The sequence below is a fragment of the Hemitrygon akajei genome, chromosome 4 (genome assembly GCF_048418815.1).
Source record: "Hemitrygon akajei chromosome 4, sHemAka1.3, whole genome shotgun sequence".
NCBI lineage: Eukaryota > Metazoa > Chordata > Chondrichthyes > Myliobatiformes > Dasyatidae > Hemitrygon > Hemitrygon akajei.
In genome coordinates this window covers 166,774,957-166,788,099 of record NC_133127.1, presented here as the reverse complement: position 1 = coordinate 166,788,099, position 13,143 = coordinate 166,774,957, and the positions used below count along the sequence as shown (strand labels likewise).

General features: G+C 38.1%; 1 protein-coding gene and 1 long non-coding RNA gene across 5 annotated transcripts in view; one reads left to right on the top strand and one right to left on the bottom strand.

The window, feature by feature from the left end:
* LOC140726905 (uncharacterized) overlaps positions 1 to 6,152 on the top strand; it is a 33,057-nt gene extending 26,905 nt beyond the window's left edge. Inside the window, exon 3 of the long non-coding RNA XR_012098753.1 lies at positions 6,060 to 6,152. This is a non-coding gene — a long non-coding RNA (uncharacterized lncRNA). The remainder of the gene's footprint in view (positions 1 to 6,059) is intronic.
* Positions 1 to 13,143, bottom strand: part of nbeaa (neurobeachin a) — a 772,475-nt gene that overhangs the window by 182,035 nt on the left and 577,297 nt on the right. The window lies entirely within an intron of this gene.

Sequence of the window (13,143 nt, the reverse complement as noted above, 5' to 3'; positions counted from 1 at the left end):
ATAAACCTAATAAGGAAATGCAATCAGCTCTTTATATGAAATATATATACATTCATAGGCACAGCACCTTCACAATTGCCAGTGTACTTATCCTACTCTGAAGGTGCAGTTGTGGCTATTGAAGTTGGCAGATTTCAGTAAGAATCTCAGGTAAGAGAACTGAGTAGATATTGCCTCCTCTCCAGAGACCTAAATTCACCAAACCTTTATTTTCCAGCAACTTGTCCAGCTTGCAAAGACTCTGCTCATAATCCCATTCATTTAGATTGCCCAAGGTTTGCTGGTGCACCCAAAACTGAAAACTACAGAATTATGCAGATCAGCAGAAATCCTCAGCTACTCACGTGTTTCATGGTGTTTAATTTTTGCCTACATTATGTGGTTAATAACGCATCTCAACAACCATCACAGCATTTCCTGCAGATTTGAAAATTTTAAACAAAATAACTAAAATACTAAAATGTAATAGCAGGAAGAAATTAAACACCATAAAACCTGTAAGTAGTTGAGGATCTCTGCTGGTGCTGGGGAAGAGGAGACAAGAGATGGAGGAGGAAGACAGGAAGCTTTACCATTGCTCAATACATGTGTACAAATTTAGCAGAGGGTGTTGTCTGGTACGATAATTTGCAAAAAAAAACCCTACTCTGATTACAAATTGATATAAACCCTGTATACTAGTGATGCCTTTACCAAATTATCTGGTGCACTTTATGTCACAAGTACAGCTTAAGCCACAGAACCAAATAAGAACCCCTAAGGGCAGTAATAGTGCATAAACAAGCTGCTCTGTCTAATTTCTAACTCAATTGGGTCATATTTTTAAAAGCTACATGAAAGATAATGGTTGGTTGATACATGATGTTTAAGAACGTCTTGACTGTCAATTCTACTTCAAGGAAAATGGAAATAGATAAATCCCCCGGGCCTGACATGATATTTCCTCAGACCTTGAGAGAGACTAGTGTAGAAATTGCAGGGGCCCTGGCAAAAATATTTAAAATGAACAGCCACAGGTGCAGTGCCAGAGAATTGGAGGATAGCTCATGTTGTTCTGTTGTTCAAGAAAGGCTTCAAGAGTAAACCAGGTAATTACAGGCTGGTGAGCCTAATATCAGTAGTCAGTAAATTATTGGAAGGCGTTCTGAGAGATCGGATATACAAGTATTTGGACAGCCAAGGGCTGATTAAGGATAGTCAGCATGGCTTTGTGCATGTCAGATCGTGTTTAATGAATCTTGTAGAGTTTTTTTGAGGAGGTTACCAAGAAAATAGATGAAGGAAAGGCTGTGGATGTTGTATACATAGACTTTAGTAAGGCATTTGACAAGGTCCCACATGGGAGGTTAGTTCAGAAGGTTCAGACATTAGGTATCCATGGAGAGGTTGCAAACTGGATTTGAAATTGGCTTTGTGGGAGAAGACAGAGAGTGGTAGTGGATCATTGCTTCATAGACTGGAGGCCTGTGACTAGTGGTGTGCCTCAGGGATCTGTGCTGGGACCATTGTTGTTTGTTGTCTATATCAATGATCTAGATGATGATGTAGTAAATTGGATCACGAAGTTTGCTGATGACACTAAGATTGGAGGCGTTGTGGACAGTGAGGAAGGCTTTCAAAGCTTGCAGAGGGATCTGGACCAACTGGAAAAATGGGCCAGAAAATGGCAGATGGAATTTAATGCAGATTAGTGTGAGGTGTTGCATTTTGAAAGGACAAATCAAGGTGGGACAAACACAGTAAATGGTAGGGCACTGAGGAGTGTGGAGGAACAAAGGGATCTGGGAGTTCAGATACATAATTCCCTGAAAGTGGTGTCACAGGTAGACAGGGTTGTAAAGAAGGCTTTTGGCATCCTGGCATTCATAAATCAAAGTACTGAGTATAGAAGTTGGGATGTTATGGTGAGGTTGTATAAGACATTGGTGAGGTCAAATTTGGAGTATTGTGCACAGTTCTGGTCACCTAACTATAGGATGGATATCAGTAAGATTGAAAGAGTGCAGAGAAGGTTTACTAGGATGTTGCCAGGTCTTCAGGAGTTGAGTTACAGGGAAAGATTGAACAGGTTAGGACTTCATTCCTTGGAGCATAGAAGAATGAGAGGGGATTTGATAGAGGTTTACAAAATTAAGGGGGAATAGACAGAGTAAATGCGAGTAGGCTCTTTCGACTTAGAATAGGAGAGATAAATACGAGAGGACATGGCTTTAGGGGGAACTTCTTCACTCAGAGAATGGTGTGAGTGTGAAATGAGCTGCCATCTGACGCGGTATATGTGGGCTCATTCTTAAGTTTTAAGAATAAATTGGATAGATACATGGATGGGAGAGGTCTGGAGGGTTACAGACTGGGTGCAGGTCAATGGGACTAGCAGAATAAAGTTTTGGCATAGACTAGAAGGGCCGAATGGTCTGTTTTCTGTGCTGTCGTGTTCTATGGTTCTAAGGTTCTAAACATTGTGCCAATTTGACAATCAAGATCAAGATTCAAGATTATTATTAACATGTACATTGAAACATGAAACCGACCAATGGGCTGTCAATCTGGTATGCTGGTTTTATATCGTGGTGCCAATAAAAATAAGGTATGCCACTGAACCAAAAAGAAAAAATGAAATTTTCAAGAAACTTGAAGTGGAAGATTGGTTCAGTTACAACATTGACATCTACTTTACAAATTTAAGTTATTAATACTTACAATACTTGTTAAAATGTATATATTTTATTATTGCATAAAACTCCTCTTATTAAACTTATGTAATGGATTAGAGATAATGATCTTTTTATTTAGCATAAGGCAGAAAGGTAGCGGCTAAGATAGTGAAGCATCATTTTGACTGTGGAATAAGGCAACAAGGGAATTCCTTGGAGGACCTCATTGCTTGAAATTAGAAAATGCATGGATTATGAAAGAATTACAAACTATTTAGAAATTCTTGACAAATAATAGACTGAAATATTATTCATAAAAAAGTTTGAGAAAGTAGGGATACTCAATGGACTTGAAACTTCCCGGTTAGGAAAGAAGATGACAATGAGTGCTGAAACTTGATCGTAACTTCAAGTTAACACATTTGCAATGTCCAAAATGTCAACTGTCATTTATTAATTGTGATTATGAATCCTCAACTGATGACAAAGCACAGTACCATGTTTTTAAGCCATCCTTATTTTTTATGAATATGCTGATTGCCATTGAGGAAAGACCCAGTATCTAAAACAGATGATCCTGAAACGGCACACAGTAATATAAGGCAGTCATAGGCCTGGATACAATAAACATTACGGGACCAAACAAAATTCTAGCTCTAGTACTGAAGGCCTGTGCTCCAGACCAGCTACATCTATGGCCAAACTGCTTCCAGAACTCACATCTACTGTACAATGTGCCCAGGTACTGTTCACAAAAAGAAGAACAAATCCAGCTAATCTAGCAAATTGACGAGAAAATCTGCAGAAGCCCATTTCATGCACTTCTGCCCTCACCCCATCCTCTCGCCACCCCACCAGGGATAGGGTTCTTCTTGTCCTCACCTGCCACCCCAGCAGCCACTGCAGCCATCACATAATTCTCCATAATTTCTGCCATCTCCAACAGGATCCCACCAAACACATTTTTCCCTCCACCTCACTTTCTGCTTTCCACTGGGATCGCTCATCCTGGGTGTCCATTCATTCCTCCCCATGAATCTCCCTCCTGGTACTTACCCTTGCAAGGTGAACAACTGCCATACCTGCCCCTACACCTCCTCCCTCACAACCATTCAGGGCCCCAAACAGTCCTTCCATGTGAGGCAACACTTCACCTCTGAGTCTGTTGGTGTCATCTACTGTATCTGATGCTCACTGTATGGTCTCCTGTACCTAACCCTAACCCTAATGGCTGCCCTTCAATCATGGCAGCATTTGACCAAGCTTAGCCTCAAAAGTTCTCTAAAGCTATTATCTATGGCATCAGAAGGAAAGGCTGTTGGAAACTCAACTTGCACAAAATTGTTGCACTTTTTTGACATCAAAAACACTGGTTCTATGGTAGCTTTGTAAGAGTACTTCAGAGCTGTGTTCCAAACCCAACCATCTTCAGCTGCAATAACTTTCCTCTCTTCAAAAAGTTGGGGGCAAGGAAGTATTTGCTGATGTCCAAATTCCGTCTCCTCAGCAAATGGAACAGCTCATCCTTGCATGCAGCAGGATTTTGACAACATTCAAGCATTGGCTGATATATGGCAAAAGTGTCAGACACTAACCATTTCCAACACGAGAGAGACTAACCACCTACCTTCACATGGCATTACTTTTGCTGAGTCCCCAACCACAACATCCTCGGGATCACCAGTGGCCAAAAACTCAGCTGAAACAGCCACAGGAATCTCATGGCTAGATGAACAAGTCAGAGCTGAGTATCTTGTGAAGAGTAACTCACATCCTGATGCTCCAAAGCCTTCCCATCAGGATATGGTGAAATATTCTTCAGATCAGTTAGGATGTAACGAATCTCAAGAAACTTGCTAGCAATCTGGACAAAGCAGCCTACTTGATTTACACCCCATCCATCGTCCCAAACATTTGTTCTTTTCAGCACTGATATATGCTGTCTGAAAAATGTACTGTGATTACTTCCCAATACCAATCATAGGAACACTACCACCTGCTGGATCTGAGTCACACTACCTTGACCAAGAAATATACTACAAACTCCTCATTGCTTAAGGGTCTAAATCCTGAAACTTCCTGCTTGATAGCACCATGAAATCCCTTCACCAAATGCAGTCATTTAAGAAGCTGCTCACCTTCACCTTCTCAAGGGAAATCAGAAAGAAGCAAGAGACACTTGCTATGCCAGAGATGCCCAGGCCCCCAAAAAAGTTAACCAATGCAGTAAATTGTATCTTGTTTAATCAAATCCAGTGTAAAATTCCAGACTTTCAAAGGACTTCATGGAATAGTATTTTAACCATTAAAAAGCACATGCTAAAGCTTTATTTTCTGCACGAATGTTAAAACTTGCAGATTCTAAAATCTTATCCAGATTTAAATGGATGGATATCTATCATACCAAGTCTATTTCAGTATTGTGATTCTTAAATATGCTCAATATGAAGATGAATATTAATATCAACCGAAGAGAAAATGGCATTCCACGCTGCTTCAAGGTACACGGATAATAAATGAATCTGATCATCTGCAGGCACAGATTCATTACTGGAGGTCAGTTCTATGATGTGACCACAAATGCTCAGTAATGCAGTATTTAACTTTAACAAATTCACTATGGCACTGAACCTTTATCACCTAGTACAGGTGTGGCAAATTAAGAGGTGCAAAACTCTAAAGTAATCACAGTCATTTTATGATATGGGAAGAAATGAACTGGATTGGTGAAAATGCTTAAAGAATTATCTACGGTAATATGGTCTGAGGAAAGACAATAAAAGTTAAAGAATGTCTGAACATATGCCTTGGTTTCAGTAGAAGGTAGTCAATAAATCTCTTTGTGTACTCGATTTCACTGTTATACTTATAGTCTTTCTTGTGTATACTGCCCATTTCCCTTTTTTTGATCTAGTGAAAAGAGTGTGAAATAAACAAGAGAATATCAAACCTTACTGCAAAAAATAGTATTTTACGTTATACTATGAAAATTCAAGCAAACAAGACATTTATAATGGTGTTCAATTCCTGCAAAGAGCAATTATTTACTCTGGATGTCAAGATGACAGAGATAACATACTATCAATGCACTGGAAAAAACTTAAACCCAGAAATTAAAGTAGTATTCATGTTCTCTGCAGCAGAACAGATAAGTAAGATTTGTTCATTATCCTATTTTTCCACTAGTAAATTGTGCAGATATCTTAAAAATGAAACATAAAAGTGAAATATCTTTCATGTAAACAATGTGAGCAAATGATCTGATAGAATTTCTTTTTACTGAGTGGAAAATTCCAGTTTATCGATTTCTTGTGATAAATGTCTGATAATCAAACGTCAAAGTAAATTTATTATTAAAGTGCATAAATGTTACCATATGCTACCGTGAGATTTATTTTCTTGCAGGCATTCATAATTGGACAACAAAGAAATATGACAGAATCAATAAAAACTACACATAAACAAAGACTGGCAAATAATCAATGTGCAAAAGAAGACAAACTGTACAAATACAAAAATAAATAAATAAATAATACTGAGAGCAAGAGTTATAGAGTCCTTGAAAGTGAGTGTTGAAACCAATTGAAAACCAATTGAAAGTGGTTTTGGAATTAGTTCAGTGTTGAGAAAAGTTATCTATGCCGGTTCAGGAGCCTGTTAGTTGAAGGTTATAATTGTTCCTAATCCTAGTGGTATGGGATCTAAAGCTTCTGTATCTCCTTCCCAATGGCAGCAGCAAGAAAACAGCATGCTCTGGGTGGTGAGGGGTCCTTGATTTTGTGTTTGATAGGCTCCCAAAAAATTTGACCAATTAAATAGTTTTGTGACTCTATAAGAAACATTTTGCCCTGGAACTATGTTGGTAATAATTGGCAGTCCTAAAAAAACAGCCAACGTTTACCAGTTTGCATGGAAGTTTAGGATTTGTGTATGTGCATGTACTGTATTGTGAAATGCAGAAGTCAAAAATTTCCAGACAATTTCAGAATGCCTATTCTGTCAGTTCAGTCTTACACTATACCTCTCAAGCAGACAGCTGTTCAGGTTACTGCATGCACAGAAGTCCCAGACTCGCTTCCACTTAAACCAGTAAATGGTTATTCAACATTTGCCAACAAAATGGATTCCTTTGCATTTATAATGGAGAATAAGTTCTTGAATTCCGTACCTGATTGGACTAAATTAAAGCCAATGGAAAGGGAAGTTGCATTCTTCCAAGAGCATTAAACTAACCAAAATATCTTGAAGTATTTACAAGTATTGTTAAATGTATTTAGCTAAGTTTTTTTTTAAATTATGATACTTAACTTTTAAAAATATATTGAAATCTTAACAGTTTTTAAATGTGTTTGAGCAAGAGAGGCAATCATTTATATTTTAACACATCCAGCTTTTTAAATACAAGTATATTGAATGCATTGACAGTTTCCACAACACTCCAGGTGGGTAGTTCCAAAGATTCACCACCCTCTGTATGAAGAAGTCAGCCTCAACAGCCTAATCCAAATATCCAAAATTGTGCTTAATACCCCAGGTTTACTCTCACCAAGACTTCCTCAAGAGACCTTCAGCATTACAAAAGTCAGTCTTCAGCCAATTTGATTCATTCCACATATTACTGAGAGCACTGGGTCGAGACAATGTTCCAGCTATAGGACTGAAGACCACACTCCAGAACCAGCCACATATCTTGCTAAGCTAATGCAATACGATTACAACTCTGACATCTACCCGGCAATGTGGAAAATTGCCCATGAATGCTCTGTTCACAAAAAGCAGGACAAATCCAAACTGCCAAACCAGTCTACTATCAATCATCAGCAAACTGATGGAAGCTGTCATCAACAATACTATCAGCAGTACTTGCTCACCAATAAACTATGCACCAATAAACTAGTTCAGTTTTGCCAGAATCACTCACTTCCTGGCTTGGTCCAAACAAGGACCAAAGAGCTGAATTCTTGAAGTAAAGCCAATATGATAGCACTTGATGTCGAGGCAGCATTTACTGTGGCATAAAGGTGACCAGGCAAAACTGAAATAATACAGAACCTGTGGCTGGAATTATATCTTGCACAAAGTAAGTTGGTCGAGATTGTCAAAGATCAATCATCACTAGCTTATGGCATCATTGCAGAGTTCTGCAAGGCAATACCTACCCATCAGCCATCATTACATGATTCATCCATGGCTTCCCTTCCTTAATAAGGTCAGAAATGTGAATATTTGCTGACAATTGCACAATGTTCAATTCCATTTCAAACTATTCACAACCCATGCTCGCATGAGTCAAAACTGAGGCAACATTCTGGCATACAATGATAAGTGGCAAATAAGAGTTTAAACTAGAATTGTTGGGGGTGGGAACTGAACTGAAGAGACTGGGGAAGAGGAGGTTAGCTCACAAATAGAGAAAACTTATAGACAGTGTGAGAGGGGGGACAGGCATAGAGAACTTTCTCTATGACAGGTGTTCCACCAGCATTTTGTGTGTGTTGCTTGAAACCCCAAGGTATTCTACAAGTATGTGAAAAACAAGAGGGTAAGATGTGAAATAATAGGACCCATCAAGTGTGACAGTGGGAAAGTGTGTATGGAACTGGAGGAAATAGCAGAAGCACTTTACTTCAGTATTCATTATGGAAAAGGATTTTAGTGATTGTAGTGATGACTTGCAGCAGATTGAAAAGCTTGAACATGTAGATATTAAGAAAGAGGATGTGCTGGAGCTTTTGGAAAGCATTAAGTTAGTTAAGTCACCGAGACTGGATGAAATGTACCCCAGGCTACTGTGGGAGGCGAGGGAGAAGATTGCTGAGCCTCTGGTGAAAAGGTGAAAGGTGCCGGAGAATTGGAGGGTTGCGGATGTTGTTCCTTTATTCATGAAAGGGAGTAGAGATAGCCCAGGAAATTATAGACCAGTGAGTCTTACCTCAGTGGTTGATAAGTTGATGGAGAAGATCCTGAGAGGTAGGATTTATGTACATTTAGAGAGGTATAATATGATTAGGAGTAGTCAGCATGGCTTTGTCAAGGGCAGGTCGTGCCTTACGAGCCTGATTGTATTTTTTGAGGATGTGACTAAACACATTGATGAAGGAAGAGCAGTAGATGTAGTGTATATGGATTTCAGCAAGGCATTTGATAAGGTACCCCATGCAAGGCTTATTGAAAAAGTAAGGAGGCATTAGCTCCAAGGAGACATTGCTTTGTGGATCCAGAACTGGCTTGCCCACAGAAGGCAAAGAGTGGTTGTCGAAGGGTCATATTCTGCATGGAGATCAGTGACCAGTGGTGTGCCTCAGGGATCTGTTCTGGGACCCCTACTCTTCATGATTTTTATAAATGACCTGGATGAGGAAGTGGAGGGATGGTTGAGTAATTTTGCTGATGACATAAAGGTTGGAGGTGTTGTGGATAGTGTGGAGGGCTGTCAGAGGTTACAGTGGGACATTGATTGGATGCAAAACTGGGCTAAGAAGTGGCAGATGGAGTTCAACCCAGATAAGTGTGAAGTGGTACATTTTGGTAGGTCAAATATGATGGCAAAATATAGTATTAATGGTAAGACTCTTTGGCAGTGTGGAGGATCAGAGGGATCTTGGGGTCCAAGTCCATAGGACGCTCAAAGCAGCTGCGCACATTGACTCTGTGGTTAAGAAGGCATATGGTATATTGGCCTTCATCAATCGTGGAATTGAATTTAGGAGCCGAGAGGTGATGTTGCAGCTATATAGGACCCTGGTCAGACCCCACTTGGAGTACTGTGCTCAGTTCTGGTCGCCTCACTGCAGGAAGGATGTGGAAGCCATAGAAAGGGTGCAGAGGAGATTTACAAGGACGTTGCCTGGATTGGGGAGCATGCCTTATGAGAATAGGTTGAGTGAATTTGGCCTTTTCTGCTTGGAGCGAAGGAGGATGAGAGGTGACCTGATAGAGGTGTATAAGATGATGAGAGGCATTGATCATGTGGATAGTCAGAGGCTTTTTTCCAGTGCTAAAATGGCTGCCACAAGAAGACACAGGTTTAAGATGCTGGAGAGTAGGTACAGAGATGTCAGCGGCAAGTTTTTTACTCAGCAAGTGGTGACTGCGTGAAATGGGCTGCCGGCAATGGTGGTGGAGGTGGATATGATAGGATCTTTTAAGAGACTTTTAGATAGGTACATGGAGCTTGGTAAAATAGAGGGCTATAGGTAAGCCTAGTAATTTCTAAGTTAGGGACATGTTCAGCAGAACTTTGTGGGCCAAAAGGCTTGAATTGTGCTGTAGATTTTCTATGTTTCTATGATATTTACTTCACAAAATGACCAAGTCCAGCTTGAAATGGTCTAACCACACATTCTGACATTCAGTTATATTAATACAGCCGAGTCCCCCACTTTTAACAACCCGTGGTCATGCCTGACCAAAATTTGAACTAGACCAGTCTCTTAAGTCTTGTGGCTACATAAACAGGTCAAAAGCTGAGAATCTTGCAGCGAAACTAAAGCCTTTCCATGATCTACAAGATATAATTAGAAGCTTGGATGAGTACAGCTCTTGCAAATCTCAAGAAGCTGGACATCCTTCAGAATAATGCAGTCTACTTGTTAGGCATCCTATCCACCCAGCTAAAGATTTATTTTTGACAACAGCCATGCAAAGTGGCTGTGGTATGTACCATCTTTAATTGCCTAGGCTTTTTCAAAACCAATCTCAGACCTCTCTAACACCAGGAGAACAAGCACAGCAAGTGCACGGGAACAATGCTGCTTCTAAGTTCAATATAATTTTGACTTGGAAATATATTGCTTTAAGTTCTGCAAATTCATCCCAAACAGCATTGAGGTAGTACGTTCACCAGAAGCACTGCAGTAGTTCAAGGTAGCAGCTCATCACCACCTTCTTTCTTGTATTAAAATCTTCTAGCAATAAAGACTAACATACCACTTGCCTTCCCAACTTTCTGCTGCACCACATGTTAGGTTTCAGTGACGAACCAATATACTAATGGAATCAATTATTCACACCTCAGTTTATTTACTAGCATTCTCATAATTTGGGTATTCTACCTTGCAGGAGTTAAAAATAAAACTTGAGTTAGTATGTATGAACAGTCTCTTTTTAAGAATTCACTGACTAATGTACCTCATGAAAATGGATTTGTCTCCTATGTTAAAATCAGATGCAAAGTAATATCTTATTCAGAAGTTTTGAATACAACCCCACAACCTACAAATGTCTTCACTACAACCTACCATGGATGTTCAAATTTGGTCCCTAATTCTTGTAATAAGCTTAAATATACATTCGTGTTCTTGGACCACAGAAGTACATAATATTGAATTATATTGTTTCATTTAAACAATAGTATGAAAGAATACTGTGGAAAATTTTCTGTCCAAATCTATTTTATGAAAACAAACGTATACAGTTGACATGCTATAAACGTTTAGACAATTAACACAGAACATAATCATGAATGTAAATTACCTCAAAACTATTACGAGATTGTTACAAGAACCTATCTCATTCTCTGATTTCCTTAAGGACAAGTTGTTATATGTGACTTTAGATCAATTTGTTAGCTGATCAGTTTAAGGATAGTTAGGGAGGGATATAGAATGCTTGCTTCCCACAATGACCAGATATCTGAAAATAATTAATTTAAATAAATCAACAGTAAGACATAATGCTATGTGCATTTAATATGATTTCGGTGAAAACATTCAATCTTAATTGTATCATTGAATCTAACAAGATATTGCAGGTTCAATTAATTGTTCTCCTGCAAATTGTAGGAATTCTTTAAAAATTCAATGGCAATTTATTTGTGACAGTTTCTGAAAATGTACTTGTATTGGAAGTGAATTGATTATTCCAGAAATCCAAATGTCAATCTTCCTTCTAAGTTGAAGAAAATTTACGCTGCCAAGATGTCATGTGCACATGATGACATGACATTACATACACATGAAGGGGGTTCTTCTTTCCAGAGCAGAAACTAAAAACAAATTATAAAAAATCTGTTTCTATTTCTTTCAATTGTCTTGCTCTGATTTGCCCCAGTAAATGAATCACGCAGTGCACACTGGCAATACAATTTGGAGCTTAAACTACTGACTCCTGGATTTGGACATATAGGTCAATATGTTCTTAAGTTTACCATGTTCACTTGGTACATTGAACTATTAGGAAAACTTGAAAATTAATCTGTTGTGAAGCTGAAGGTGGCTCGTAAAGGTCCCAAAGAATATAATGCCAAAGTTGTTACTGAACAACCATTAATAGTATCTCCTCTGCTGAAGTTTTTGAATCACAATATTTATTGTAAAAATGTAGATATTTTGGGGACTGCATTTTAAATTGCTATATTGTTCTTTTAAAAAAAGTCTCTAATAATATGGAGTTTTTTGTGTGGAAATATATTTTAAATGTGAGGATGCTAGAAATTACTCCAAATTAAGAAAGTGATCACATAAGGACTGAAAAAATGTACTATATGATAAAAATGCAAGGTTTCAAAGCTACAAATAAATAGTTCTCCCATCAACATCCCTCCAGACCCCCACCTACCACTGCTCACAAACATATGCTTGGGTTCTTCAGTTATTATTAAGTTGATGGGCATTTAGAACATAAAAGATAAATGAATTATATTTTCACATTTTCAGAAGGATTGAGTTGGTAAACCATTATTCAAATTAAACAACTTATTTGCTTAATTTTCATTTCATTAACCAAGGAATCCCTGATTAAATGCACAATACTAAAATTTGAACTGAAACTTTAAAAAAAACTTATATTGCTAAAAAATACTCTGTGGACTCATTTCTATATGAACCAGTACAAATTGAACAGATCTTCTGATGAACATAACTGGTAGCCAATTATACAACACTAGTGGAACAGTGCACTGATGGTCAGTGAACTACAAGGATTTGCAACCAATTGTTCATCATTATTTTTAATAATAGAGCATAAGAGTTAGTATACTGTTGTTCTTTTAAATTTAACCACCTTCCTTGGTGATTTACTGAAATTCAGGTTGTGACAGATTTAATCTGAAATTAATCCAAATATAATTCTGTAACTGGTGCCTGAAACAGTATTAATAATGCACCCTGCAAAATCCATACTTGGGCTGATAAAGTGAAATGAATCAAGAACTACTATTTTCAGACAATCACAAACCAGTTTTTTTTTCTCATGGCATCCCACAGCCAAAGAAAAGAATAAAATTTTGAAAAGTAAAAAGATGTACAATAAATTACCCAACCTAAAATATGAACTAAAGAGGGAAAGAGACTGAAAAAAGAAAATGGGGAGCAGGGAAAAGATAGAAATAAGTGAAAGGGAATGTGGAGAAGAAAATTTATTTTGTTCTGAATAGTTTTGTTACATCTTTTTGAACATAACATTGTGTATATTGAAAGTTTAAGGAATTACATTAGAGATTTAAATTTTTCTAAATCTGACAGCAATTATTACTAAACATGATAATAAA